Source organism: Platalea leucorodia, assembly GCF_965183815.1.
Source record: "Platalea leucorodia genome assembly, chromosome: W".
NCBI lineage: Eukaryota > Metazoa > Chordata > Aves > Pelecaniformes > Threskiornithidae > Platalea > Platalea leucorodia.
In genome coordinates, this window is record NC_138859.1 from 13,095,802 (window position 1) to 13,123,706 (window position 27,905).

Here is a 27,905-nt window from a genome sequence, read left to right on the forward strand (position 1 = left end):
TTTTGACCCTAAAATATTTTCTAAAATATCCAAATTGGTTTCTCCCTTGCTCATGAGTATATACATTATAAAGATATTTTATTTTCTTATCTTCTTCCCTCAAAAATCATTAAAATTTAAGTCAAAGCAATAATCTTTGTGCATTTATCGTTGACCAGCTCTTCTCTGCATACTTTTTACTTCCATTCTCTTTCATTTTGCAGTCCGCACTTCCAATTGCAAGGTTATTTGTGATTTCTAGCTACAACTCCCAGTTCCTGTGAGACCTTTTGATTCCGATGTGGAGGCATCTCTGAAAGGGGCATCATTTACAACCTCTTGTAAACTCTTGCAATAACAATAGGGAGAAAAATAATATTCTGAGTATATTCCAGTGTTCAGCAAGTACATAGCTTTGTACCTCAACCAAAGCAGTGTCTGGAGCAGCACAGATGATACCCTGAAATACAATATAATATATGGGTCTGGTTGAATCACTGCATTGTTTCTTCTTTTTAACTTTTTGTTGTTGTTGTTAAAGGAAACAGAGCAAATTGTGTAATTAATTTGTAATATATATGTGGTTATGTGGTATATTTTCTTTTCCAATACAGTGATTTCGTTCAGTAACAACTCGTACTGTTCTCACTAACGCTGTCGGTATGTGCATTCTGTTTGCTTCCTGATAGACAGGCAAGACGAGGAAGGCGCAGGTGAGACTAAGACGTCAGTCTGCATTCTGGAGGTAGCAGTTAGGTTGCTAGAGAGAGCACTAAGGAGGTCTGTTGCCATCAAAACTAAATTCCAACCCAGGGTTTTTTTTTTTAGTCAACAGTTTTATATAGACATAAAGTACAGACATGACATTGTGCAACTTTCATAAATCAAGTAGTTGAAGGCGTTCCTTATTTCAGTTTCAAAAGCATACACCCAAAACACAGAAATTAAACTGGTTGCAGAGACGTTCCAGATATAGTCTTCTGATTTCAGATTTTAGTTCCAATTCCTGTACGGCTTCCCAAATTTTCTACCTTAATATTGTTTCTCCGTTTCAGCATGAATAATGAATCCGTTTGGGAGGAATCTCAGGGGCTATTTCCAGTAAAAGGAGAAACTGAAGATGTAGCTAGGTATTTTTTAATGCAATCCAGTGCTTTTAGAGAGGCTGTGTATTTCTTTTAGTATATTTGAACTCAAGTAACAGGAGCAAGTTTCTCTGTTCTCAGTTCCAAGCCTTTTTCAGCACAGACAGCTCAAAAGCTGCTTTAGTTTTGTTCATGGTAGTGGTCCTGCTGCTGTTTCTCTGGTCACGTCTTGCTTTTTTTTTGCTGACTTGTTTGTCTGCATCTGCACAGTTTCTCTTCACTGCACTGTTTGTTAAAAACATGTATGCTTATGCATGCCTATACAGACACATAATGTTCTGCATTCAAATCAATCCCATACATCTGTGCTACTTCCCATACTCGAGGAGAACCCATGGGACCCTACAGCTCAGCTGTTGCCCCACCCTCAGCGTGGCTTAGTCTCTGTGGGACTGATTTGCTGCAATTTTCGCCATCGCTAAACAAAGGGGTCCCTCTAAATTGGTTCCTCAAATAGGCTGAGTGGAAGATAATTAGCATGCCAGCAACTTCAGCGAAGTGCCGCAATTGCCCACAGATCATAGACTCATTCACTGGGAACTTAGCTGATGGAGAACTACATGATATTTTTATGGCTTTATTGTAGGAAACTGAGTAAACCACAAGGCTTTAGTTCTACTTCTGGTATTGCTCTTCAGTGAGCACTGGATTGTCTGAACGCCACATATTTTAATGCACTAGAAAAGTCGAGCTGAAATTTTTCCTAAAAAATGTCATTAATTTCAAAATTTCAGCTCGACTTTTCTAGTTTTTCTTTTCCCATTGAGTGTCTAGTGAATTTGATCAATATTTTCATTATTTAAGTCTCAAGTTTTTTGTTGAAGGGCAGGCAGATAGTGCCTAAAGATAGAATTTAGGGCCCAGACTGCCAGTGTGTTATTAGTTTCCAGACATATATGGCTGGTTATGGTGTGTTGAGACTGAAGTGCATTATCTTGAGGTTTGCTACAGGGAGTCCTGCTTTGGCAGACTCTTCCCTTTGCTTAAAGTTTCAAGAGTCCAAAATACCTTTGTTAATTTTTTTTCTATTTTGTTCTCTGCTGCAGTTTTAAATTTAGAAGGGACATCTTGTAGGTTCTTTTCTGCTGGATCCCACATTTGCCAGCCTTTATTTGTGACACACACTTGACATGTATATAGGACGTTTTCCTTCCCTGGCACAGAACAATCCTCACAGCTGGGTTTACCTTTTCCTCTGTGTCCTGGTTTCGGCTAGGATAGAGTTAATTTTTTTTTTTCCTATGAGCTGGCATAGTGCTGTGTTTTGGATTTAGGATGAGAATAATGTTGATGATAACACACTGATGTTTTAGTTGCTGCTAAGTAGTGTTTATACTAGTCAAGGACTTTTCAGCTTCCCATGCTCTGCCAGGTGCACAAGAAGCTGGGAAGGGGCACAGCCAGGACAGCTGACCCACACTGGCCAAAGGGCTATTCCATACCATATGACATGATGCTCAGTATATAAGCTGGGGGGATTTGGCTGGGGGGGCAGCAATCACTGCTCGGGGACTGGCTGGGCATCAGTCAGCAGATGGTGAGCAATTGCATTGTGCATCACTTGTTTTGTATATTCTTTTATCATTAATGTTATTATTTTCCCTTCCATTTCTGTCCTATTAAACTGTCTTTATCTCAACCCACAAATTTTCCTTTTTTTTTTTCCCCCTTTTCTTTCAATTCTCTCCCCCATCCTTTAGCCTGGAATTAGAGGCTAGGGAAGCCAAGCAGCTGGGATCCCTTTCTAGGGAAGGGGGCATTGACAAAGCGATTGGAAAAGGGGCACAAGCCCTCAGCCTCTGGAGGCGACTCCTGTCAGGAGTGAAGGAAAGGTATCCCTTCAAGGCAGATGTTCTATGTCACCCAGGCAAGTGGACCACCATGGAGAGAGGTATTTTTAAAATAAAGAGCTGATCTAGCCATATTCAAAGAAAAACTTCAGTCCAGCCCTTTTATTCCGGCAGTAAAATAAGAATGAAATGTTGCACAACTGGAGACGTAATTAGCTTTGACAGTGCTTATAAAGAAAAAAACTTCCTTGTTAAGCAACAAATACAGGTGTAATTAAGTCTGTTCTGAAATTAAATAGAAATTAATTGCTCTTCTGATTTCTGTCTGTGTATACAAATTTGAGAAGCCATTTGAGAGTCCACCTTCCTCCATCGTGTAGCCATACAAAGAGTCGCCAGGAGGCAGTATTTGCACAGATTGCTACAAGCCTCTGTATTTAAAGTACAATTTGATGACATTTCTTCCTATAGAAAGTCTGAGCAGAAATTATATGGTGAGAAACAAGATTTTTTTAAAAAAATTAAAGATTTTGTAGAGCTTTTGCCTTAAGAGGACACATCTTTGCTTTTTCTTGACGCTGTAGTACTGTGATACTACTAAGAAATGCCTTTTTACAGAAAGGTTTGTAGGAAGAGCCAGGAGGATCTTCCAGCAGGCCAACTGACATAATTGAAAAGAACGTGCAAGCTTTCTTGCATACAAGCCTTTCCCTTTACAGGAAAAGACTTCCCTTCCTTCCCAATGTGGCAGAAGAACACTGCTGCTTGACCCAAAGAATAGTACGGTCTTTTTATTCTTTTTTTTTCTTGGGTGGAACTGCCCTACTTTTTTGTTTGATTAGAAATAAAAATCAAGGGATTTTGCATAGCACCTGCTACAAAGCTTGCTACTCTCTCTGCCAAAAGGCAAAGACCAGCCTACTGGGCTGAACAGGTTCGGTCTCTTTATAGCACTCTCTTGATTTGCAAGCAGGTAAATCGCAAAGCAGGGCTTATTTGCTTTTGACCACTTCCCTCCCGTGTTTTAGTTGCCAGTTGGTCTCTTTCTTCAACGGCACTGAAATAATGACATGCAAATGTTTGCAAATGAATGCTACAAAACGCCCATGCTCTTGAACCACCCATCGATAACTGGTAATGCTTGTAAAGCATCCTTTGATCGATGCGTTTGCTGTTGCTTTGTTAGTCATGAGATGATAGAATCGTGCTTCGTCTCCCTATTCCAAACATACATTTCTTGAATCTGCTTTGAAATCCATTTCTTTGCAACTGTCCTTCACTCTGATTGCATCAAGTCCTGTTACCCAAATTTGCTTTTCTTTTCAGATTTACACCTTTACCGGACACAGAAGCTCTGAGGTGAAGTTGACTAAAATATATGGAAATTCCATCTTCAGATTCCTAAATTTGGGATTTAATTGATTACTGTGTGTCTCAGGAGCTGTGTGTATACAGATGTATACACTCTTGACCAAATTTAGTATCATAATTCCATGTAATTGTATGTAGTGGAGGTTGATAGCTCATATAAAACTTGTCAGATAACATCTCTGTCAATAAAGTGGAACATAAAGAAAAAGTAATACAGAAGAATTTTTGTAGTAAAGCAAGATGCTGAAATAATATACTTTATGATAATATTCTGCCCATCCTATTTCAATGGTATCTATACTTAAAATAATTTAACACATTGCAGGATGAAATGAGATTAGTTTGTTAGATATTTTATAAAGTCAATGGCGTAGAACAAGACAGCTACATGAATCCACTTCTTGTAATGTTAAAAATTGTCGCTGAACCTACCACTGCATTCGTGTATAGAGTTGAAAAAGAAGCCTTGCGCTACCAACTGCTTTAGGAAGAAATTTGTGGTACATGGAGATTTCAGATTCGGCAGGACTCCTAGAAAACTCTCTTCTCAAAAGAACAGTGTGATGGGTTGACCTTGGCTGGACACCAGGTGCCCACCAAGCTGCTCTATCACTCCCCCTCCTCAACTGGATGGGGGAGAAAAAAAAAAAATATGATGAAAGGCTCATGGGTCGAGATAAGGACACTCACTAATTACCATCACAGGCAAACCAGACTCGACTTGGGGAAATTAATTTAATTTATTGCCAATCAACTCAGAGTAGGATAATGAGAAATAAAACCAAATCTTAAACCACCTTCCCCCAACCCCTCCCTTCTTCCCGGGCTTAACTTTACTCCCGATTTCTCTACCTCCTACCCCCAAGCAGCACAGGTGGACTGGGAATGGAGGTTGTGGTCAGTTCATTACACATTGTCTCTGCCGCTCCTTCCTCCTCACTCTCTTGTCCTTACATTCAGCCTTGTGAGTAAAGGTTTATTCTTTAGATATCAAAGACTTCGGATTTTCTCTTCCGGATCTGAACTTCCAAGGTTCAGATCGCTTCACTTTTGCTTCCAGGTTAAAAAAAAAAACAACCAAAAAAAACCCAAAAAACCAACACCACCAACAAAAAAAACCCCACAAACATAGAGCTAGGAAGCGCCGAGAAAAGATCTGATGGAGGTGATCTCTGGGTTTATGATGATTCACAGACTCGGAGGCCACAGGGAAAGAACGAATGAACAGGGTCTGGTCAATTGAGAGAGAGAAACAAGGAATGTATGCAAATCTTCAAATACATAAAAGACTTCAGCAAAGACAAAGGGAATAAATTCTTCGTGTCTGTAATGAGCTGAAAAGAAATAATGGATTTAAATCCCATCAAGGAATAGTCAAATTAGGAAAAATTTGTTAAGAAGAGTGACGTTACCACAGTTCCTGAGGTTGGCACAGAAGCTCCATCATTAGGTGCATAGCCACACAGGTTAAACAGGTTAAACAACTATCTCCTATGAGTAGCTGATCCTGCCTTAGGGTACTAAATATAGGAGGTGAACTTCTTTCACTTCCACTTATCTAAGTTTTCAGGCAAGCTTTGTTAAGGAAACAAATTTCCTAGGATTGCGCTGCCAGCCTGTGTCTTATTTCCTTCACAAGTCATGTAATAAGCCATTAGAAAGCTTTAACAAATCTAACAGTTCCTTTACCCTTCTCCAAAATGTTACACAGAAAGAAATGGGAAATAAAGCTTTGTTGACTTTGCTTCTCAGTCTTGCGTGCTTTGCCTTTTTTTGGTTGCTTTGTGGTTTTTTGTTTTTTTTTTTCCCCCAGAGAGTTTGGGGCTTCTGTAGTGATCAATAAAGCACCCTGTCAACTTATTTTCATCCCATTGTCAATTTCTTTCTAAGCCCAGCCTGTGATATGAATCAAATAGGGCTTGTATAGCTCCCCCCTTGTGTCAGCTCTTAGTTTGAATGACTTCAAAACTCCTTTTCAGTGTTTCTCATCATGATTAGTGTCTGTTAAAATTTGGCCCTTTTTAAACTGAGTATCTAAAATTAAGTGCTTAAAATCATATTTTATCATCTTCTTAAATACCATAGTTCTTAAATAGTCTGTTGTGAACTCATTCACTTCAATAGGAATTTTCATATGCTTGGACTGTTTTAAAAAAAAAAATCAGTCCAGCTGCTTACATATAGTATGATGGTCAAGCTGCATCCTTTGCCACAGGAAGTCTCTAAACTGGTAATGATCGTTCAAAACACTTATGTAGCAATTGTAGCTTGTATTTTAAGCCTCTTTATCATGCATATGTCTTTTGCATGCATGCATTTTGGTGGCGATCAAAGATCTGCCCCTTTTGTTTTGCAGATTTTGCGTTATTCTGCTTTACGCAGGGAGAACTTCCGGAAAGGTTTAGGAAGAAGTTTAATGTAGTGCATATATACTTACATGGATGCTTTCCAAATAATCTACATTTTAAAATATCCACTTTCTTGATTTGTCTACTTTTGGCTTTCAGGCAAAAATTCCAGCTAGTAACTATTTCAATTTGTTATAAGCATGATGAAGGCAGATGGCTTTCTCTAAAAATCTGTCTGCCAATAACAGTCTGAAAAGGATATTTGAAGTTTCCCACTAAAGTGTTGCATGTTTATAAGTTTCCTGAACTGCAGCATATCAACACGGATAGAAATAATGAAATAAGCTTATACATAAAAAGTAGCCCAACAAAAGCTTTCAACACTCTAACTTCAAGAATCATATTTTTCATAAAAGTAGTGGCTTTAATGTAGAATGGGTGGGAATGGGATTCTAGAGAGAAATCTGAAAGTTGTGTGGTAATTCACAAAAATTAACTATGGAAACGTGTCCTTTATGGTTTCCAAGTGTAGTGATATCCTTTGTAAGAAAACGCTTCTCAACAAATTCAGCGTACAGATGTCCTTGGGTTTTCTTAACTTAGGTGGATTAATCTATTTCCTAACAGGGTTTTTCATCTCTTCTTATAGCTAATTTTCTCTAGACTGAATCAATCAGCTTAAACAGAATCATGGAATGTTTTACTACGCTTATATACAGGAGTTATATTTTAGGAAGCTTCAGTTTTAAATGCTATTTTGAGATAACCAAGTGTTTCAAGTGAGATATCCAGAAATCAGCTGGATCATTTGAAAATTACAGTGGTTTACTGGAGATACGTTATTCTGTTTGAGCTCTCATGATTTAAGGTGTGAAGATAATACAATACTATTCCATCATATTACTTTTAATTTATTTGACTTTTCAAAATTTCAGAATAATCTCTTAACCGTTTTAGTCTCCAGAGAAGTAAATCTTGTGTACGTGGTACCCTGAGACAAAAACAGTGAGTTATTTACCTGTCATTTTTCTTTCCTAAAAGTTCTCTGAACCTTTCTCCTGCATGTAAGAAATTCCTGCAAGAGCTCATTCTCATTTTCCTTATCTTTTGATTCCATTTATAAGATGCATTTTTCTAGTTTACTTTTATTCTCTTGAAGTCAAGAAAGTGGCTACAGATAACTGTGTGTCTGAAGCATTGGCAGCTTGTGTGTCCCTGAAGTAGCCTTCAACAAATCCTGAGGAAATTCCTACATAATCCCAAACTGAAAACAGACTCAGGAGTGGAAGTCCATGGATACTGTATTTATAGATGGCTTTTTCTCTTTTCACAGGTGAGTTGAGTCAATTATTACTTTCCACGTATTTCTGTGTCTACCCAGTTGATGGCACCTAGCTAACAAGAAGCTCAGTTGTTATGAGAATCCAAAACTCCTTCTGACTGTGTCTTCTCTAAACTATTCGTCCAGAGAAAGATTTTATTATCAGTTTGACATATTAATCTGTAATCACATTATTTTTGCATTTTGTCTCTTTCATTAGATGTTAACTGATAAATCAACGGGGCACTCATCTTCACAGATTTTTCTTGTGAAGCATGAGATGGTCTGTAGATAAATCATTCTAACATTTAGACAACTGCAGTGGATTGGAACAACTGTTTCCGAAAGAGCTCTTTCAGCTGTTGTTCACTTGTTGCTTCTTTCTGTTGCATCAGCTCTCTGGTTCCTTTGGTTACCCCCCCCCCCCAGCCATCTGGCTTTGAGACTGAAGGACAATATGGCCTGCCTGAAGCAGGCCTCAGATTCTCCCAGTATTCTCTTCTTGCCCTAAAGAAAGAAAAGGAAATATTACAAAACTTTCATTACTTTCACATTAATTCAGACCAAATGTTCATTTTGAAGAGGGATGAGAATTTTTGTAGCTCTCCTACTGCCCCTTTGCCCCTTTTACTGCTCCCAGATCAAATTTAATTCTTCAAAATTATTAACACAGAATGTTTACGGTTATATTTAGACCTCCATATTGGTTAAGCTAGTCTGCTGCATGGACCAATGTAAGCCTTTATAAGGAGGGTGCTGGTGTGCTTTCCAGTTCAGATATACATACCTTGCTCTGACCCAGGGTTTGGTATGCATGCTCAGGTTATTGCCCCAGCTGCCATGTTTCTCAGAAGCTTCTCGCAAAAATCCTCTTTCAGGAGCCAGCTCCTCAGCTATTGCTCGGATGTGATATGGCTCAAATCCACAGCAGCCTCCAATGAAATGAATTCCTAAATCATAGGCCTTTCTTGCATATTTTTGAACATCCCATCTAGTTACAATTCTTGGCTCCAGACCTGCAAAGACATTCATATCTTAAATTTTCACCATGCTCCAGTTCACCGCATTTTTTTGTAAGAAATCACATTATTGAGACACTTGCACACTATTTGCAAAACTGGTTGTAGATGTAGATGTTTGAGCTGTCTGAGCTAGAATTAATAATGCAAACTTTCAGGAGTCTAGCTTTTAGATTCTGTTATGCTTTGCTGAGCTATGCTTGTTGTAAGCTGCTTTGGCTTTGAAAAACAGCACCTAATATCTTCTGAGACTGATCAAGCCCTAAGTCACATGCTTGCCATTCTGCCAGAGTTCTTAGCTGAAGTACTGGAGCACTTTCAATGTTATGCCCACAAGTCCAAAGAGTTCTTAATGAACAATCAATATCTGGGAAATCTGATTACAGTACTCTAATCTGTGAAAGGAGAAGGTATCATCAGCCTACCTGCAACAGGAATAAGCCTGCTTGTTATTCCTCAGGAATGCTTACTACACTTTTTTCCATGACCAGCTAATGGCAGGCAGTTGTTTCGCTGACAGCTGGGATCTGTAGCTATTTCTTAGCCCATCCCTTACTTAGTTATAAGCCCATCCATAAGCAGTTTGCTGCCTCAAGCCACTTCCTTGTGGAAAGTTCTGTGTGTAGATGACTTAGGATGGCTAAGATGCAACCTTTCTTTTGAACCCCTCTTCGTGTTGCAGGTTGTGGTAAGCAGAGCGGAGGGACGCCAGAGCTGAGAGGAAAGACGTGTGGAAGGAAAGGAACAGAAAGTGAGAAGAACAAGGAAAAGCACACCTGAAAGGGAAGGAGGCACAGGAGTTGCAGAACTGGAAAGAAAAGACCAGGGACTGGAGAAGAAACTTGAAGGAATAAAAATACAGGAATAAAGGAATAAAAATCCTCCCACTTCTTTATGCACATCTGCAGGAGATGAATCAGCTTGGTTATGAGGAGAGTGCAGCATGATGTCTGGGCACTGAACATTCCTCTAGGCAAAGAAGCCGTGGTGAGGTAGTAAGGTTCCAGCACCACAGCAGAAGTAGGATTCTTCTTCCTACATCCTGTCCCAGAAATGCCTAATATGCAAGAAGGTGATGCAAAGCAGATCTGCTCAAAGTCCAGTGAGTAGTTAAAGAGACAGAGTCAGAAAATAAAAAACAGAAGGGAAAAAAATGAAATGGTCTTAAACAGAAAATTATTGGTCTCAGAGGGAAAGACTGGACAACGGAAAAATAGATGGTCTAATATCAGAAGGAAAACCAGATTAAGCTATCTTAGAAAGCTGTTTAAATAAAAGTTTGTGTACAGTCCTGCAGATGTGAGAGAAAGCATCAGAAGCATCAATTCATGATTTCCTTGTCTCTCATATATCATTAAAAAGCTAATGCAAAATTGATACAAAACGATCAACAGTAAGAATGCAGCATCTTGCACTCAATTTATACCCGTATAAGCAACTAAACTCCAGGAGAACAGTATAGGGTGTTTCCCTGTCTTCTCCGTCACCCACCCTGTCACAATCAGTCCTTGTGTTTCAGGAGCATAAGGACAGCACCAACCTAACAGCTCTGAAGAAACATGGATAGACTCCGCCATAAGAACTGGCCACACATGGTGAAACATGGTGATTGAAAACAAGCAGTATGCTACGAAAAGAAGTTGCCACATAGATCACGTTTTGTGGGGTTTTCTTCCCCCCTCCCAAAAATGACTAACATTCTATTTTCCGTGCCTGTCAATGTACAGTATTTTTCTTGGCTTTATTCAGAATTAAATATCTCTAGCTTAACAGTTTATGTTATCATTTACAGTAAAAAGATATTGAAATTTTCATCAACTTCTGATGAGAAGATTGTAATGTGCGCCTAGATTTAGCCCCTCTGTACGTCTACTCTTGAGATAACTGGGTATGCTTTGACTGACCAGGACTTTTCTGTCTAAAACATTGTCCTTGCTTAACTGGTGACATTTGAGAGCAATTGCAGTAACACAGAAGGGAAAACACAGAAAACTGGAAAAAGTTCTAAAGATAAATAAATACTGCTGGTATCTAGATGCTGGAGTTTGCCAATACAACATAGCCAATGCTTTTCTAGAAACTGAGATCTTGTTGGCCTGTACAGAGGTTATGTACACTTCAAATACCTAAATGCCTCTTTGTGCATATTGCCTTCCACAAAAAGCAGAGTCAACTGGGTCAGTTTAACAATGATTTACCAAACTACTTCTCTGCCATCAAGTGATCAGTTGCTCCTTCTGGGTAGTGCAAACATTCACAGAACCAGGCTTCTCCAATTGACTCATGAAATTTCTGAAAACTGACATCTCATACAGTTTGCTTATAACATACAAACCAAGAACCATAACAAACCAAAGAGTGAATCCTTCAATTAACTTGATTACTTACTGCATCTGTTCTATCATTTTTGCTTGCAATCAGAGGAGTTATACGAAGGAATGAATAGGATAAATGAGTTCCTGACACTTTTAAACATCCCAGAGTATTTTCAGAACCCAGACATGTTGTTATTATCTAATGAATGCCTCAGGCTCATGCTTTATTCTTTTTCCTTCATTTACGTAGAGAGGACTTTTAAAATAAAATATCTTCCTGAAAATCACATCCATATCTTTTTTTTTTTCCTAAAAATTCAAGTTTCAGTTGTTTTAATACCTTATTTTATAGGCTGATCTTGAAAAGAAGAATGTATGATATCTGAAAATGAAGGCATTTTTCTAATCAATTTTAAAATGTTTAGGCTGCTTTTTTCCTCTTATCTTAAGAGGATGTGACCTTCTACATCCCAGGTGGGAATAAGCCCTAAATACACAAGCCTTATATACACATAAAGTGGCTGAATCTTTCGGTCTTTTGGGTAGAATTTCTGCTGAGCATGAGTGATGAATCCATCTCCAAACTGCTAATCCATTTGTAAGCAACATCAAAGAACATATTCCCTCTTCTGCTTTCTCTCTAATCTCACTTATCTTAGACAGTTACACTTGCAAGACTGAACCATTATGAGTGCAAGAATCATGCACCTATACTAATGATCCAGCTCCGCATATGCATTATACATTAAATCCCTATGCAGGTAAACATTATAGGGCTCATGGGCTAGACGTCACAACCGAGAATGCTGGGGAGCTCCAGTCCAAAGGCATTTAAAGTCTGGGTTGTTTTTAGTGTATTTGCTCTTGTTAATTTCTTTGGACTATTTTACAGCTGTCCTGAACAAGGTTCTATAGCACAAGAAAAAAAAAAACAACATTTTTTTTTAATTGATTTAGGTTGTGGCACTTTAACTGTTTTCATCATAATTTCACTTTCAGTCACATGCTGTGATACTGCTGAAATACTCTCATTATCTGGATGATCTTTAACCCAATCCATCTATGCAGAATGCCAGACAGGATAATTGAGACTGATCCTATTGTACAGGAGGATGCCTTGCAGTTTCAGCTTTGCTAAAAGCTAGGGGAAAAAAAGGAACAGACAGTAAATAAATTAAAAAAAAAAAAAAAAAAGATACCCTTGTCTTACCAAAGGGAAATTCTGGAAGGTCAATAAATCCTTGCTTCCCACAATCAGGTGTATGGAAAGCAAGTGGTTGGGACATCAGGTGAGCTTTCAGTTTAGCAGCGTGCAAGCCCTCTTTCATCAGTCTCACAGTTTCCAGGGAGGTATCTGGGTCAAAATGGCAGTTGACTCCAACAATAGAAGCACCTAGGAGGAGGAAAATAAATAAGTTCAAGTCACATCTCCCTAGGAAGTGGGAGGTGAAAGTTCTTAGCCACAGCACTCCATAAGCAGAGCAGTCCATCTGTACACCAGCACTATGAACACAAGCGTCCTGGTTTCAGCTGGGATAGAGCTAATTTCCTTCCTAGTAGCTGGCATAGTGCTGTGTTTTGGATTTAGGATGAGAATAATGTTGATAACACACTGATGTTTTAGTTGCTGCTAAGTAGTGCTTACACTAGTCAAGGACTTTTCAGCTTCCCATGCTCTGCCAGGTGCACAAGAAGCTGGGAGGGGGCACAGCCAGGACAGCTGACCCACACTGGCCAAAGGGCTATTCCGTACCGTATGACGTCATGCTCAGTATATAAGCTGGGGGAGTTGGCCGGGGGGCAGGGATCGCTGCTCGGGGACAGGCTGGGCATTGGTCAGCAGGTGGTGAGCAATTGCATTGTGCATCACTTGTTTTGTATATTCTTTTATGATGATGATGATGATGATGATGATGATGATTTTCTCTTCCTGCTGTCCTATTAAACTGTCTTTATCTCAACCCACAGGTTTTACTTTTTTTTTCAATTCTCTCCCCCATCCCACCAGGAAGGGGAGGAGGGTGAGCGAGTGACTGTGTGGTGCTTAGTTGCCGACTGAGGTTAAACCACGACAACAAGGTAGTTGGATTAGAGCCAGCCTCAACTCTCCTGAGGCTGATCATTCCATTTACATCTCAGTTGCACTCTTTACCTTCCTGATGAGGAATCACATCTCCCACCCTCATGCAGTTGCTTTTCTCATCAGTGCTCAATCAGTGAAGACTGATTATGTACAGCCACATATACAAATAGCTAACAGGTTCCTAACACAGGTTCTGCCTTTGGATTTCAACTCTTAACTCCAAAGGAAAAGAGTAGTTCAGAACAGATATAATAAAACCCCTGTATGGTCGGTCCATCATGCCCCTGATTAATTCCTTCTGCCCTTCCCTTTGTCCTGCAGAAAACACAGCATTTGATAGGCAATAAGATTAATTTTTTCATTCTCTTATTCTCTCATCCTGGATTTGAACTGTGCTCCACACATTTCTAAAAACATGAGCAGAGAATCAAAGGCGGCTTTGGATTCTGCTTATGTTTCATAATCCTGAGCCCAGAATTTGGGGCTGGGTCTGTAATCAACTTTGAATAGTTTTAGGATTTTGTTCTACTCAGTATCAGCTGCCTGTGGCTATTGCTCCCAATACCATCCTGGTTAATAAGGATTTTATAGCTGCATTTTCATACTTTTTTTTACAAGACTGCTCTAGTAAAGTACACATAGAAACTCTTCCACAGGCTCAAAACTTTCATCAAGTATAATTGGGAAGCTATCTACTTGAGATACACATCCATTTATCTCAATGATTAAGGACTTAACTTTGTTCCATACTTTTAAAGTGCAGATTAAAACAGATTCTTACCAGCCTTTACCAGTCGGACAGCACATTGTCCGGGGGGCACGCCATGCATGTCTCCTTCTGGACAATGCACATTGTAGCTGCAACTGGCTTCCTAGATTCTTTTAGGACTTCAACAGCCCAGACAGCTTCTTCAACATGTTCAAAATACTGAAAGAAATTAAAAGTGGACTACTTTCGTTTCTTGGAGATGAAACATAAACACATTAATCCAGACCCCAAATTCACCAGCAATACAATGACTTGATTCTTTTCTGATTTACACTAACAGAATTCAGTTGAGTTCACTGACCACACAGTTAAAAAAGGATTTTAAAAAGTCAGAAGGAAAACTAAATCCAAAATAAAAAGATACTCATGTTTCAGAATAAGAATGCCCATACAGGGGGTTAATCAGGGATTTATCCCTGAAGAACTATTTTCATCTAGAAAAGTCACCATGGGTTGGTTACTTACGGAGTACAGGAGGAAACAGGAACTAATCAAGATCACATTAATCTATCCTCTTTGTACTGGTACAGAATTTGACTTGACTGAGATGATAGAAATTTAGGGTTCAAGGTCCTATTCTAGGACGCTTGCAGATACTGCTGTGCATTTAGAAAACATCTGATTCTACTGGAATAAAAGTATAACAGAAAATTTTAAAGAAGGAAGCAATATATACTTGTATTCCCTAAAGTAGACTAGACATCTTAAAGTTAACACACTGTGCCAGCTGAAGGCATGTACTTTTTTACAGATTTACCTCTGCAATTAGGAAGTCAACATTCTTCTTCATAAAGCCATCTAGTTGCTTTCGAAAGGCTGCTTTAACCTCTGCTTTATCCTTGCAGCTTAAGTATGATGGTGTTTGACTGAGTCCTCCAGCCACTAAAGCATCACCTTCATTAGCCACTTCTCTTGCAATGTCACAAGCAGCTTCATTCACTTTCTGGCACTATATGAATATAGATTACATCATTTTTACCTGGTCAGAGATATGCATGTAATTTCAGAGCACAAAAAGGACAAAAGACTTCTTCATATTCATTTATAATTTAAATGTATTTTTCTATAATATTGATTAGGAAGATCAGCATTTTTCAAAAAAATAACAAACATTAAGAAACAGATTTCTTGCAACTTATAAGTTATCATATTATCAAACACTAATACAAAAACATATTACCTTTAATACATCTTACACAAATAGTCTATAAAAAAGCAAATATTTGGTGTGAAGCAGAATTTTTTTTTCCTCTTAGAAAATAAGTTAGTTAGTTACACTTAAGTGTCTGCTTCTATTCTGAGATTTTGTGGATGGAAAAAAAAAGTAGTAATTTCAATTGATTTTTCATTCTGTTTCTTAATGTATTATTTTAGTATTTTGATAATTTTCAAAATTTAAGCTATGATATGATATAGAGTCATTTAAGGCACTTTTAAAAGGATGTCATTAATTACCTGATGTTAAAGTTACCAATTTAAGAATAGCAAAGGGAAACTTATCACTATATATGATTAATTAATCACCTAGACTGAAAGACACATTCCCTGTATACCCAAACCAGGATGACTAGAACAGCTTGTGAAAGAGGTTAAGCTGGGAAAAAAAGATTTTTGGAAAAGAATCATTATTTGGGATAGATAACAAGGACTGATTAGAGCAGGTTTCTTTGTGGCCCATGGGCTACTTAGAATCTACATAGGTTTCTCTCAGCTGAAGTTTTCCATGGCTGCCTCAAAACATCCAGATGATTTTTAAGGCTATTGCTGACAGAGTGTCTTCCACTTGCACTTCTGCTCAGGTACGTGTTTGGGAACACCAGGAGCTGGAGCCATAAACCAGTTAGAGCCTGGAGGAAACTGCTTCTAGAACTGGCAGCAAATCAAGCTTGAAAGTTTTGCTGCAATGCATTCCAGTTTCCAGTTGCTTTCCCAACCCCTCTTATCATTTTTCGTTGCAGCATGGCTAGTTCCAGAGGCACTATGTTTCTGGGATATCACTTCAGACATTTCGATGTTGCATCTATTGAATGTAAAGGTACAGCATTTCAGATAAATTTGGTCATATGACATTTTAATGTCTTAACCTCTTAATTAAGCCTCAAGTGTTTCCCTAGTGTCCAGATTGTTCTAGTTTCTGACTTGGGATATCTTCACATAAATATATTCCTTCCTCTCTGCGCCCTGGAGAATCTTCTCTATTTTCCAGAGGCTGAAATAATAGACAATAGGACCAAAGGGGAAAAGATCAGAGAAAACACCCAACGACAAATCTTCTAGTCTCAAAGGAACTATCTAGAAATGTTTGTGCCAGAAGTCCCAGTGGAGATGGGGCCTGCATCTAGTGAAGGCACCCAACATCTTACAACTCCTCTGTGTAGGGGGTAAGAAAACACCAACACAGTACTTCTGTTACTGTACCAGATTACCCTTACACATGAGAAGGGGAATACTGACCACAGTGTATACCTTGGATTTTTTAGTTGATATTTTATTGAAGACATGGTCCTAAAAAAACATTCAGTTCTTATTAGCAAGTCATTATTCTCCAGGATTCTTCACCATTTTTGCAGTTGATTTGTTTCTCTGGATGCTAAAGCATTTCTTTTTTTACAATTGATTTTGCTCTCTGTGCATTTAGTCCTCCCTATACTTTGTATGAAAACTCCAGTAAACTATCTCCTCAGATGGGAAAAATAAGATGTGGGCATCCTTTTTCCTCTCTTCATCTTTGCCCCATTTTGTTATTTTTTTTTTTTTTCTTTCCCCTTTAACCTTGTCTTTCTTACTATTCCAAATTCTGAAATTGCACCATCTCATTCTTTGGTCCTCAAATATAACCAAAACTGTTATGACAAACTGTGAAAATACTTGATAATTCTTTCTATTAAACCTTTTGAAATGAATACACTTATTTCATATCTCCATCAAAATAGTATTTTACTCACACTTATTTCCTCAGCTACATAATTGCCCCTGTTCTCTAGTTTGTCCTCACTGGCATAAAATGTGAATGCCTGCAGAACATTGGATCCAGCTCTGAGGAATTCCCGGTGAAGCTGACAAACTGCAAAGAATTAAAAGAGACAAAGAAGAGATGTTTGGTACAGTTATTACTATTATTATCCCAAAACTAAATGTTTATTGAATTAATGTTACTGTAAAAGAAGTGATACTGTGTTTACTAGAAGAGCCATTATGAGGGAGTAGAAGCAGTACCCCAGTCTGTGTAGAATTCCTTTCTTCCCACTCTTAGAACATTAGGTAGAAAACTTCCTTCTTAGTTATTCTCTGCTAAGAATGACTGAAGATTTCTATATTTAGTTCATCAGTAGATTCAGATGCTCACGTACCCAAGAGTCGGGCCACTGAAGAACATCAAAACAACCAGCAGGTGGATCGGGCTGCTAAGATTGAAGTGGCTCAGGTGGATCTGGACTGGCAACATGAGGGTGGATTGTTTATAGCTCGGTGGGCCCATGACACCTCAGGCCATCAAGGAAGAGATGCAACAGACAAATGGGCTCGCGATCGAGGGCTGGACCTGACCATGGACGCTATTGCACAGGTTATCCATGAATGCGAAACATGCACTGCAATGTGTACCTCAAGGGGATTTGATTTTGGGTGAAAATAGCCAATGAACTGAATGGTATGATGTTAATTGCTATATAATACTGTATGTCATCACTTCTATGGTGGCTATATGCTATATCAACAGAATCACAGTAAGAATCACCCAGATTAATGAAGAATGAACTTTGATGGAACCGAGCAAAGTGCAGCGGTGATAGAACCATAACTGGCTTCAGCATGCAACAACCCAACACCACACACCATCTCTCCTGCCCTATAGGACTGTTATGAGAGATGAAGCCCAAAGTCATGGACCGAATGAACTCAACGGACATTTTAGAGGGATGGCCCATGGACTAAGGGAATGATATCTGTGTGTACATATCAAAAGACTGGAAAAGTGGTGGTGATTAATTGGAATGTATTGGAAAGGATAGGACCTGGGCATGACATAGATGGTATAGAATAAGGGGTGGATACTGTCCTGGTTTCAGCTGGGATAGAGCTAATTTTCTTCCTAGTAGCTGGCATAGTGCTGTGTTTTGGATTTAGGATGAGAATAATGTTGATAACACACTGATGTTTTAGTTGCTGCTAAGTAGGGCTTACACTAGTCAAGGACTTTTCAGCTTCCCATGCTCTGCCAGGTGCACAAGAAGCTGGGAGGGGGCACAGCCAGGACAGCTGACCCACACTGGCCAAAGGGCTATTCCGTACCATATGATGTCATGCTCAGTATATAAACTGGGGAGAGTTGGCCGGGGGGCAGGGATCGCTGCTCGGGGACTGGCTGGGCATGGGTCAGTGGGTGGTGAGCAGTTGCATCATGCATTACTTGCTTTAATAATAATATTATTATTACTACTATTTTATTTCAGTTATTAAACTGTTCTTATCTCAACCCATGAGTTTTCTCACTTCCACTCTTCCGATTCTCTCCCCCACCCCATCAGGGAGAAGGGAGGGAGCGAGCAGCTGTGTGGTTCTTAGTTGGTGGCTGGGGCTAAACCACAACAACCCACAAAACAATAATTATAATAATTTCTAGAACACTACTTATCATGTAAAACAGAGTTAAAACGCTCAACAACTTATAGCAAATACAGGAATAATTTATTCCCTAGATATTGTATAGAGACATGAGAACACTGCAGTTTCTATGGCAGATGTTTGGAAAAGCTTTCCTGAAGTCTTGGTTCATCATACCTCATTGTCTACAGACAATCTGTGTCATTAGGGAAACATGTTAATGTGTCACGAGAATAAAATTACTGCCTTCAGCTACAACAAACACAGCATTCTATGCCAGAGAAGCTCAAACGGTAGTCTGAGTTGCTAGAGTCAATCTGCATACACAGCAGCACATCTGCTTTCAGTGAAGGAACAGTGTGGTGTCCCTTGCTTTTCTCTACTAGTACCAGTATTTCATTTCTAATTACAGCCTTGGGTAACCACACTGTGATTTAACACAGCAGTCACAAAGAACTATCCAGGAACATAGATTCTAGCAGAGCTACAATTCAAAGAGTCCCTGGAATTTGCCTGAACTATCGGGATCAAATTTCAGTTTTACAGCCTTTACACAGTCAAAACATTCCTAGTGCAGAGAGTATTCTTTTTCCTACATCATTAAAACAGGCTACTGAGCCCAACTAAAAGGACTGTCTCTGTATGTTTCTAGTGTTCTGTAGTTTGTTTTTCTATTCGCCCCCATGAAAAATCATTGATGAACACTAGTCAGGAAATGTGAAAAGGAAAAAATAATCTACAAATATTTTCACAAATGCTTTATGACATTTCCATAATAAACTAGATTTATTTACCCCCATGGTTAGTGCTCTTTAAATATGGTTCCTGCATTCCTAGAAGAATGTTTGGGATTTGTGTGAATAAGGATGGAGACATTGGTAGGCAAATGAAACATAATCTAACACGTATGAATAAGGAACTTTATATCCCAAACTATCAGGTATGTGAACAGCAGACTCTTGAATGGGTCTGCATTTGGAGGGAAAGAATAGCATTATAAGTAAAGTATCAGCCTGAATCTCATTCAATCCCAGGCAAATCATTTTTACCACTAGAATACACTTAGTATTATCAAGCCCACAGTAGTCTGCATGATGCTATCAAAAACCCAAACCACTCTAATTTACTTCTTGTGTGACTTCTAGCATGTTACTGAAGCTATGTTTTCTTCCACTATTTGAGAAATGAGGTAACAGCCACATATGAGGCTAAACAATTATTAAATTTGATGCATTTTAGGAGTCAGACATACAACACTGAGTTTTCATTTCAATCTACCATGAGTTGGACATTTCACAAAAGACACAGACTTAAGCTAACAGCAGATGGGGGCAGTAAGTGCATATGCATATTGCTCAGTACAGAGCAGTAGCTCAGATACCTGATCTGGCTCAGAAGAAATATTTAGATCTCATTTCTAAACTTGTCAGTCTGGCAAAACTTCTCCTCCCTTGTAACGGAGATAATGGCCTTCAACTCACTTTTTTTTTTTTTTTCTTTCTGGTTTTTTTTTTTTTCCCTCCATCATTCCTTGCTGCAATCTCAGAACCTCCCTCATTCCTTACAAAGACAAGAAAGGCCGGTAGTTGTATGGTTTTTTACACCAGCTGGCTCAGACAGTTGGTCCTTCTGTTCTTTACACCTGCTTTCAAAATAACATGACCCTTGAGCATGCAGGAGCAAAGAGCAATAACAGAGGGGAGGCAGCACACTGCACTGAAAGAAATGAACACATTTCCAGTTAAGGGTGTATTTATAAATAGCCTACAAAGGGCTTATAAAAGTGTTATGTTACAGACATGAGCAATATGTTCTAGCAAATCAGTAGGGGGCTAACCTATGACTACTGATCACTTGTTTAAAACAAATCTGTGTGCCAATTTAGCCTATTTAAGCCATCTGCAACTGCCTCTATGTAAGGTAATGTCTTGCATTCCCCATGGACCGAGACCTACACTTCCTGAGAAGGCATGTGGAGAGGGTCAAAGACTTTTGTGGTACAAAAGAAATAAGCAAAGGGGAAACAAAGAGCATGGTATAAGCGCTACGATTTGTAAGATGGAATGCGCAGGGGCAGAAAAAGGTACAGGTGGAGAGAAAGAGAGAGGTGATAGGATGTATTTTTGGGAGATGAGGTTCAACAAATTAGGTCATCACCCTTTAAACCTTTGCTGGAGCACTGCATTATCTAAGGCTGTCCATGACCCTAAGTTAGGCATGCTACACAAAGTAACACTTGAAGGCTGAGAAGGATTAGGGGAAAAAATAGGTAAGGTGTACAAAGCAATGTAATAGAGAGGGCTAAGATCTCTATTTCTCCTTCTCCTCTTCTTCCTTCTTCCCCCTTTATAGAGGAAAAAGACTAATTTGGAAGGACATACACTTAAGACAGAACAAAGAAAATTTTTTTCCCAGGACATTCTGAATTAGCTTGTGGGATTAACTGCACATGATATTACTAGGGCAAATGCTTTATTGTAATGAAGCATACATAAATAGATAATAGCACCTGCTTTTGCACTATTTATGCTAAACACTATAATCTTTATGCTGTAAGGCATAGAATGATTGCTCATTTTGCCCCCCTCCACTGTAGACAGTCACTCCATTAAATGGGATAGGCAGAAGTTGAGTTAACACCCTTGGCACAGCAACTGATGCAATTTTATTGCAATTCTTAGGTTCTTATGAGGTTTATCAATCCTCATTTCACAGTGGAGCCAGATACATTAAATACTCCTCTTCCATTCCATTGTTTATTAAAAGCTGCCGTTTTCCTGAAGGAATTAATAAACAAACTGTATTCATTTATAATGGTCAGAACACAACAAAACAGATAGTTAACTGCAGAATTTTTTGTCACAAGATGTTGTGAAGGATAAACTTGATATCAGCTCAAGGACAGACTGGACATGTCCATGAGAGAGAAATCACTGAATGTTATTAAATACAAAGATACCATATCTGTGTCAAAAAGTCCCTGGGTTACAAATTACTGAAGACTGGGAAAGCATTCTGGAGAGGTATCACTGTATGTTTGCACTACTCATATTCTTTCCCAACCAACTGCTTTTGACCAGTGTTAGAGCAAGAATAAGGGGTACGATGATTAGGGGGTCTATAGATTCTTAGACTATTCTTAACAGTGTGTAATTCTACATTGTCAAGCAACCCACTACAGGTTCCTATATATTTATTATTTATCCAACCATGTTTACCTTCACTATAGAATCACCATTTCCCAGTAAAACTGACCTGCTTCTGGGTGTTCTACCGTTGCTTCGGGAGTCCAAGGCCTAGCTTTTACATACCCCCTCTTTTCAAGAGCAAAGACGAATCCTCCATCTCCAATCACAAATTCTCCAGCATCTAAACGCTCTAGAATACCCTGCAGAAAGCAGGAAGAAAGGTTAATAATTACAGTTCTTCAGTTTTGTGGGCTTCCTTTGTTGACATTTCCTGTATTTGCAAAGCAGATATAATTATTTGTGGGCTACCAGAAACATCTTTGCCATAATAATAAGAAGTAATCCATTTCCTTCTTGAAATTCTCTTTAAAGAATAGTAGGTGATCTGTTTTACAACATAAGGCGTTAATATATGCATATATATTACATAAGACTTTTAATTATTCAGTTTATTGTATTCCAGAGATATAGTCCCCAGAACTAGAAGTCAATGGTCTAATTCCATTCCTATGAAAGTAAAACACAGTCTCAAATTCTCCTGTAAAATATATGTGAAACTTTTTAAAATGAAACACTAGTATCACTGACCTCTTCATTAGCTCATTTGCTCTTTAGCTACAAATGCCATCATGACAGAGCCTCAGCACAAGTAGCTTGTGACACAAGATGGCACAACAAGCATCAAAAAAAGTAAGCATGTAACATTTTCCTAGCAAATAAGACACATCTCAGAATGCTGGCCTCCATTTTCTGACAGACTTTTCACTGGCCTGGGTTTCCTTACCTAGACTTACAAAATGAAAGAAAATCCTGCTTCTTTTGCACAGCCCAGAAATGTTTTAAGATGCCAAATTACAAACCTTACAGCACCCTGTGATTAACCTTGCTTCTGCCTTGAACTCTACACTAACACAAGGAAAGTGGTAATTATTTTTTTTTGTAAAATGAAAAACATGAATACAAAATATATTGATTGCACCTAATACATATTATTTTTTGTATTCCTTTCATTGCTTCATTGGATTGTTCAAATTTTCAAAAAAGTACCTTGCTGTTATACTAAATAGTACTAAATTCTGCCAGTAGATTACAAACATAATTCTATTTGACTTTAAAAAGTGGATTAATGCAGACCCATTACATTAACAAAGGTAGTGGGTACAGAAAAAGATTTTAAAAAATCAAAGGTAAGACTGAAATTGCTGTCCATAGTTATCTTTTCCTGATGGCCTACTAGCGTTTCAGTAGATGAAATTTGAGGGAGTAGGGGAAAAAAAAGCACCTTGCGGACATAGAGTTGAGTGTGTTTTTTTGTGTTGAGAGGAAGGGTTTTTTAACAATTAGCCTCCAACCTTTAGTAGATTATCTTTCTTGATAATTTCTCCTTCATTCATTCAATTATCTCACACCATACATCCAGGAAAGAAAAACACTTATAACATCTCAGCACTGCCCTTTAGGCAGCATGAGAGTATGCCTTTCCAACAAGAAGGTGCACTGTGCCAACTATGCCAGTTCCAGTACCAAGCATAGCAGTGTAAGGCTACTTGGAGGCCACAAAGCCTGGCTGAGAGGGTCGGCGTTTTTGGCCCAGGCACTGACATAGCAGCAAGGTGATGGGGCTTCTCTGCACAGTGTTGCTGTGCAGATATATGAGCTAGGCCAAGTGTTGGCTTGCAGATGTCTGCATCACATTCCATTGCACATTCTGGACTTTCCAAAATATTGACGTAATTAACTTTACAACGTTAAGAAAAAGTGCAAGCTTTTATCTTTATTTCAGCAGGACCAGGGCAAAACTCAATCTACAATACTCAGTCTCCAAAACTCAGTAATTTTCAATAAGTCTACAAGTCGTGCCTGTCTATTAGGGCAATTCTGTTGTAAGTGTAAATGTCAGGAGGCTTTGTAAAGATTGTGTTTGCAATTAACTAATTTGCAGTTGTAACAGAATGCCTCAAATGGGGCCAGAGAAAGGCACCCAAGGGATCACTGGTTGAGTCCCTGCTTCCTCTGCCTGCCAAGGAATCTTTTACAGACAGAGCCTGCTTCAGAAGTTTAATATGCAGAGAACAGGAGTGCAGAGGGGAAAACAAAAAAAAAAAATCTTAAATGTATAAGCAACCTCAGTTGTTGCTTGTTAACTGAAGATTACATTACAATAGATACATGTTGACACAATATATAGATATATTTAAATGCACTACAATCAACAGGTTTTTTTTTTCAAGTCCCTTCTAGGATTTAACAGCAGTTTCCCTTCACAGTTCTAGCTTTTTTAAACTGCACTTTAAAATAATCTTCACTTTTGACACACAGAAGCAACATAAGCCATGACTGAATAGATTGTGGTATCTTAATATATAATATATTGTGATATATTAAACCTAGCATCAGGGCATCTAATAGCAGGTGACATAACTATAAAGCACAAAGTGCTTAAACTTACTTTGTCAGTTCAGATTGGCTCAAAATGGAAATAACTTTTTTGCAGACTTTATTATAGGTCTGATATCATCTCTTCACACCATTTTTACTTTATCTATACTGGATAAAATACCATTGGTTCAAACAGCATATAGCTAGCATGAGTTCAGCATCAACATTGTTTTGTTCTGCCCCAGAGAACTACAACTGTGTGCTCATGCCCAATCCAGATCAAAATTGTACTGTCAAGTGATCCAGTAGTACACAGATCTGGTATTAAATAACAAGAAATAGTATCTGTAAAAAGCTAACCAGGGCTTTTTTGAGCCATCTTTTCACTGCTTCACTTTTGCTACCATGAACAAAGTTGCACCACAGTCCATACATCTATCCACGGAAGGAGTGCAAATGACTGTATGAAGATATTCCCCCAACCAACTTTAAGAATGTAACCGAACCATATAAGTGAAAAGCCTGCTTGGTCTACCTATATCCTATCTTTCCATCGGTGGAGAGAAAAAAAGCATCTCAAAATAACTATTCAGATCTTAAGTGAGCCCTCAAGAAAGGCTTATCTCTGTCCATTGCCTGTAGGAGAACCTAGGGCAATTGCCTTCTGCTAGGTGTCTGAAGTTAGGTGGCATGTGCCAAAAAATAAGCAGCAGAACAAATACCTCCTCACCTCCTTCCTTTATAACTGAGCTACCTGAAAGGCATAGAGTTCATAGACTTCTTCCCATATCCTTCTGTTCTCTTACTCTAGACTTATATGCTACATATAAAACCAAATAAAAACAGTTCTGAGTAAGAAGTGTCCAGTGTCCTACTAATAATACTGTCCTTCCAAACAGAAGGTAGAATACATGATTCCACTGACCCTCCCAAGCAGCACTGCAGGGTAGCAGTACTGGTATATGTCAGAGAGTCTGATTTAGATATTGCTCAAATGTTTATCTTGATGGCCAGAATGGCTGATGCCTGAATAACCTTTTATACTGGCTTATTTCTTTAGCTAAATGAGAGTGCGAAGGGCATGCATATATTGGAGACTGCGCTCCTATTACAAACACTGTTGGTATTCAGTCATATAAATAAAGGGAAGAGCAATTTGGGGCTTTTAGAGTTGTCAGGACGCTGGAGACAGGAATCCCATCCAATGAAGGTTTATGCTTACAATATTTACAATTTTAATGTGTTGTGAGCACTGCTTAGTTTGCATATCAAATAATATTAAGCAAAATGGTTTTGAACTTTGGTGGCTTCAATCTATGTGTTGAGAGAAATCAAGATTCTGTGAGCTGTTACAGCATTAAGTTGAATCTAATCTATCTATCTCATAACAGTGTCCAAATGTCTTTAATGGTTTGATGCTGAATAGGTATAGTTATTATTACGTCTTTACTTTAGCTTTTCACAATATGCCCTTACCCGCAGAAATACCGAGTACCTTACTTGGAGGTTAAGTGCGGTTTGCGGGTTGTGCCAGTTTTGCAGCAGCTCCCCAGGAAAGCCTCCGGGCAGGACCCCGAGGGGGCGGGAGAGGCGGCCGGGTACAGCGGAGCCCCAGCCCGACCCAGAGTCGAGCTCTGCCCTGTGCCGCTGGGAAGCTCCCGCCGCTCCCCGCCTGCGCGCCTCGCAGCACCGGCGCGAGGCTGCCTCTGCCCTACCGCGTGGTCCCGCTAGGGCAGCGCCCGCACCGCGGCAGGGGCACCCCTCCCAGCGCCCGCCGCTGCCCCCACGCCGGACAGGGGAACGGGCCCGCCGAGAGCAGGGGACCGGGGCCGAGCAGGGGAGGGAGGTGGGGGAATTATCCTTTTGCCCTGTTTCGTGGTCTTCCTGATCGGCAGCATTTTCCTCGCCAAAGGACGCTGGCTACCTGAGACTACCCAGACGACTCGGCACGAAGCAGAAGATAACCCGAGCGCTCAGCCCGCACTTTTATAACGCGGGGAGGAGGCGGGCCGCGGTGAGCAGCGCTGCGAGCGACACCCCCGGCCGGCCCGGCCCCTGCCTCCGCGGGGCGCCCTGGCACGGCCCGGGACTGACCCGCCCCCTCCCGCCACCGCCCCCGCCTGGCTCGGGGACGAGCACTGGGGGTGGGGATCGGGAGGCGCCCGGTAGCTCCTCCGGGCTGCCCCCTCGGCCAAGGGGCTGGCCAGCGCTCTCCATCCCTGCTGCGGGCGGGCTGCGCGCGGGATGAGCGCGGTGCTGCGGAGAGCCCTGCGACGGCTGCGACCTCCCGCCGCGGCGGCCGGCCCGACCCCCCCCCCGCCGCCGCCGCGGCTGCCCTGCGGCCCCTCGGCGGCGGCGCGGGCACGCGCGGGCCGGGCCGGGCTGGGCGCGGGGGCGGTGAGGAGCTCCGGGCGGGATGCGGTGGGGAGGCGCTGGCAGAGGAGCTGTTAACGGTCACGGCTCTCAGCGCGTGGCCTCCGCGCGGGCGGTGCTGCCCCAGGGCGCGGCCCCAGAAGTGTAAAGCTATCTGGCGGGGGGCGGGGGGGGGAAGGTAAGGGGAATACAGCTCCTTCTGCCGGCCTGCAGTGCTCCACCAGGTGCCGGTCAGGGTCACCGGGCCGCGAAGGCCTCTCCTTGTGGGCAGGAGGTGCATTTCCCACCCCCCCCTCCCCCCGTGCCTCGCATTTCTCTGTCAAAGACCAGACTCAGCCCGGGGTAAGTAGCTGACCTGGTACAGAGAGATCCCTCCTGTTGTGTTCTGGGCCATAGCGATGAGCACAAAATGACCTATTTTACCTGGCACGAGCAAACATCTGGGTGAACCGCGTAGTTCACAGGAAAGGTGCTCCCCGGATTCTTACCAGGCTCCTGCGTTTGAAAGAAAACGTTTGAAAAGAGCTGAAAGTCATGTGATCTGATCTGATCTGAATTCTCTCAGTGCCAGGAGGCACACAAGGCGCGAACATCGTTCTTCCACTTCGATCGGTCTGCGGCTGCGTGCTCTGGAGTCCCAAGGGCCACAGCGCAGTCTTCTGTTGGTTTTTTCCTCAAGACACGACCGATCCAGTTCCATCTCCTCCTCCTCACTTCATTACTGATTTTCTCCATCTCCGAGTTGATGCTCGTCGTTTCTGCAGCTTTTTTTTTTTTTTTTTTTTTTTTTCTTCTTCTTCCGGGAGGAGGTAGTTGGCCTCCTGCCCAACCCCCATGACTTGGAGGGCCAGTGGTTTTTCTGTCAGGGTGGCCTTCCCTTAGGCTGCGCTGGTTCGCGGCACCTTCTTCAATTTTATCCGGTGCACCCTCCAGAGAGGGATCCCCTATCCACCACCCAGGGGACGCGCCTTCTAGCCGTGCAGCCCCAGCCGAAGGGAAAGTCATGTGAGGAAGTCTCAAATTCAAAGCATAAAAGAAGCATGAGAAAACCACGCTTGACCTTGATTAACTATCCTCATAAAATTTGATAGAGGAGCTGGGGTAAGTGTCTCGCATCTGGCTAGTAAACAGGTTACTGTTAACTTGCAAAAATGAATATGTAATCTCAAAAAAGAACACGTAGAAGTGTGTATGGGTCAAATACAGAAAACCTGTGGTGTCCA

General features: G+C 40.5%; 1 pseudogene across 1 annotated transcript; it reads right to left on the reverse strand.

The window, feature by feature from the left end:
• Nucleotides 1–8,262: 8,262 nt before the first annotated feature.
• LOC309601760 (betaine--homocysteine S-methyltransferase 1-like) lies at nt 8,263–26,207 on the reverse strand (annotated as a pseudogene). Its single transcript has 8 exons — nt 26,169–26,207; nt 21,998–22,130; nt 17,086–17,204; nt 14,898–15,089; nt 14,153–14,299; nt 12,499–12,681; nt 8,742–8,970; nt 8,263–8,461 (listed from the first exon to the last, which is right to left on the reverse strand). The product of its transcript is annotated as a betaine--homocysteine S-methyltransferase 1-like (transcript).
• Between the last annotated feature and the right edge of the window lie 1,698 nt (nt 26,208–27,905).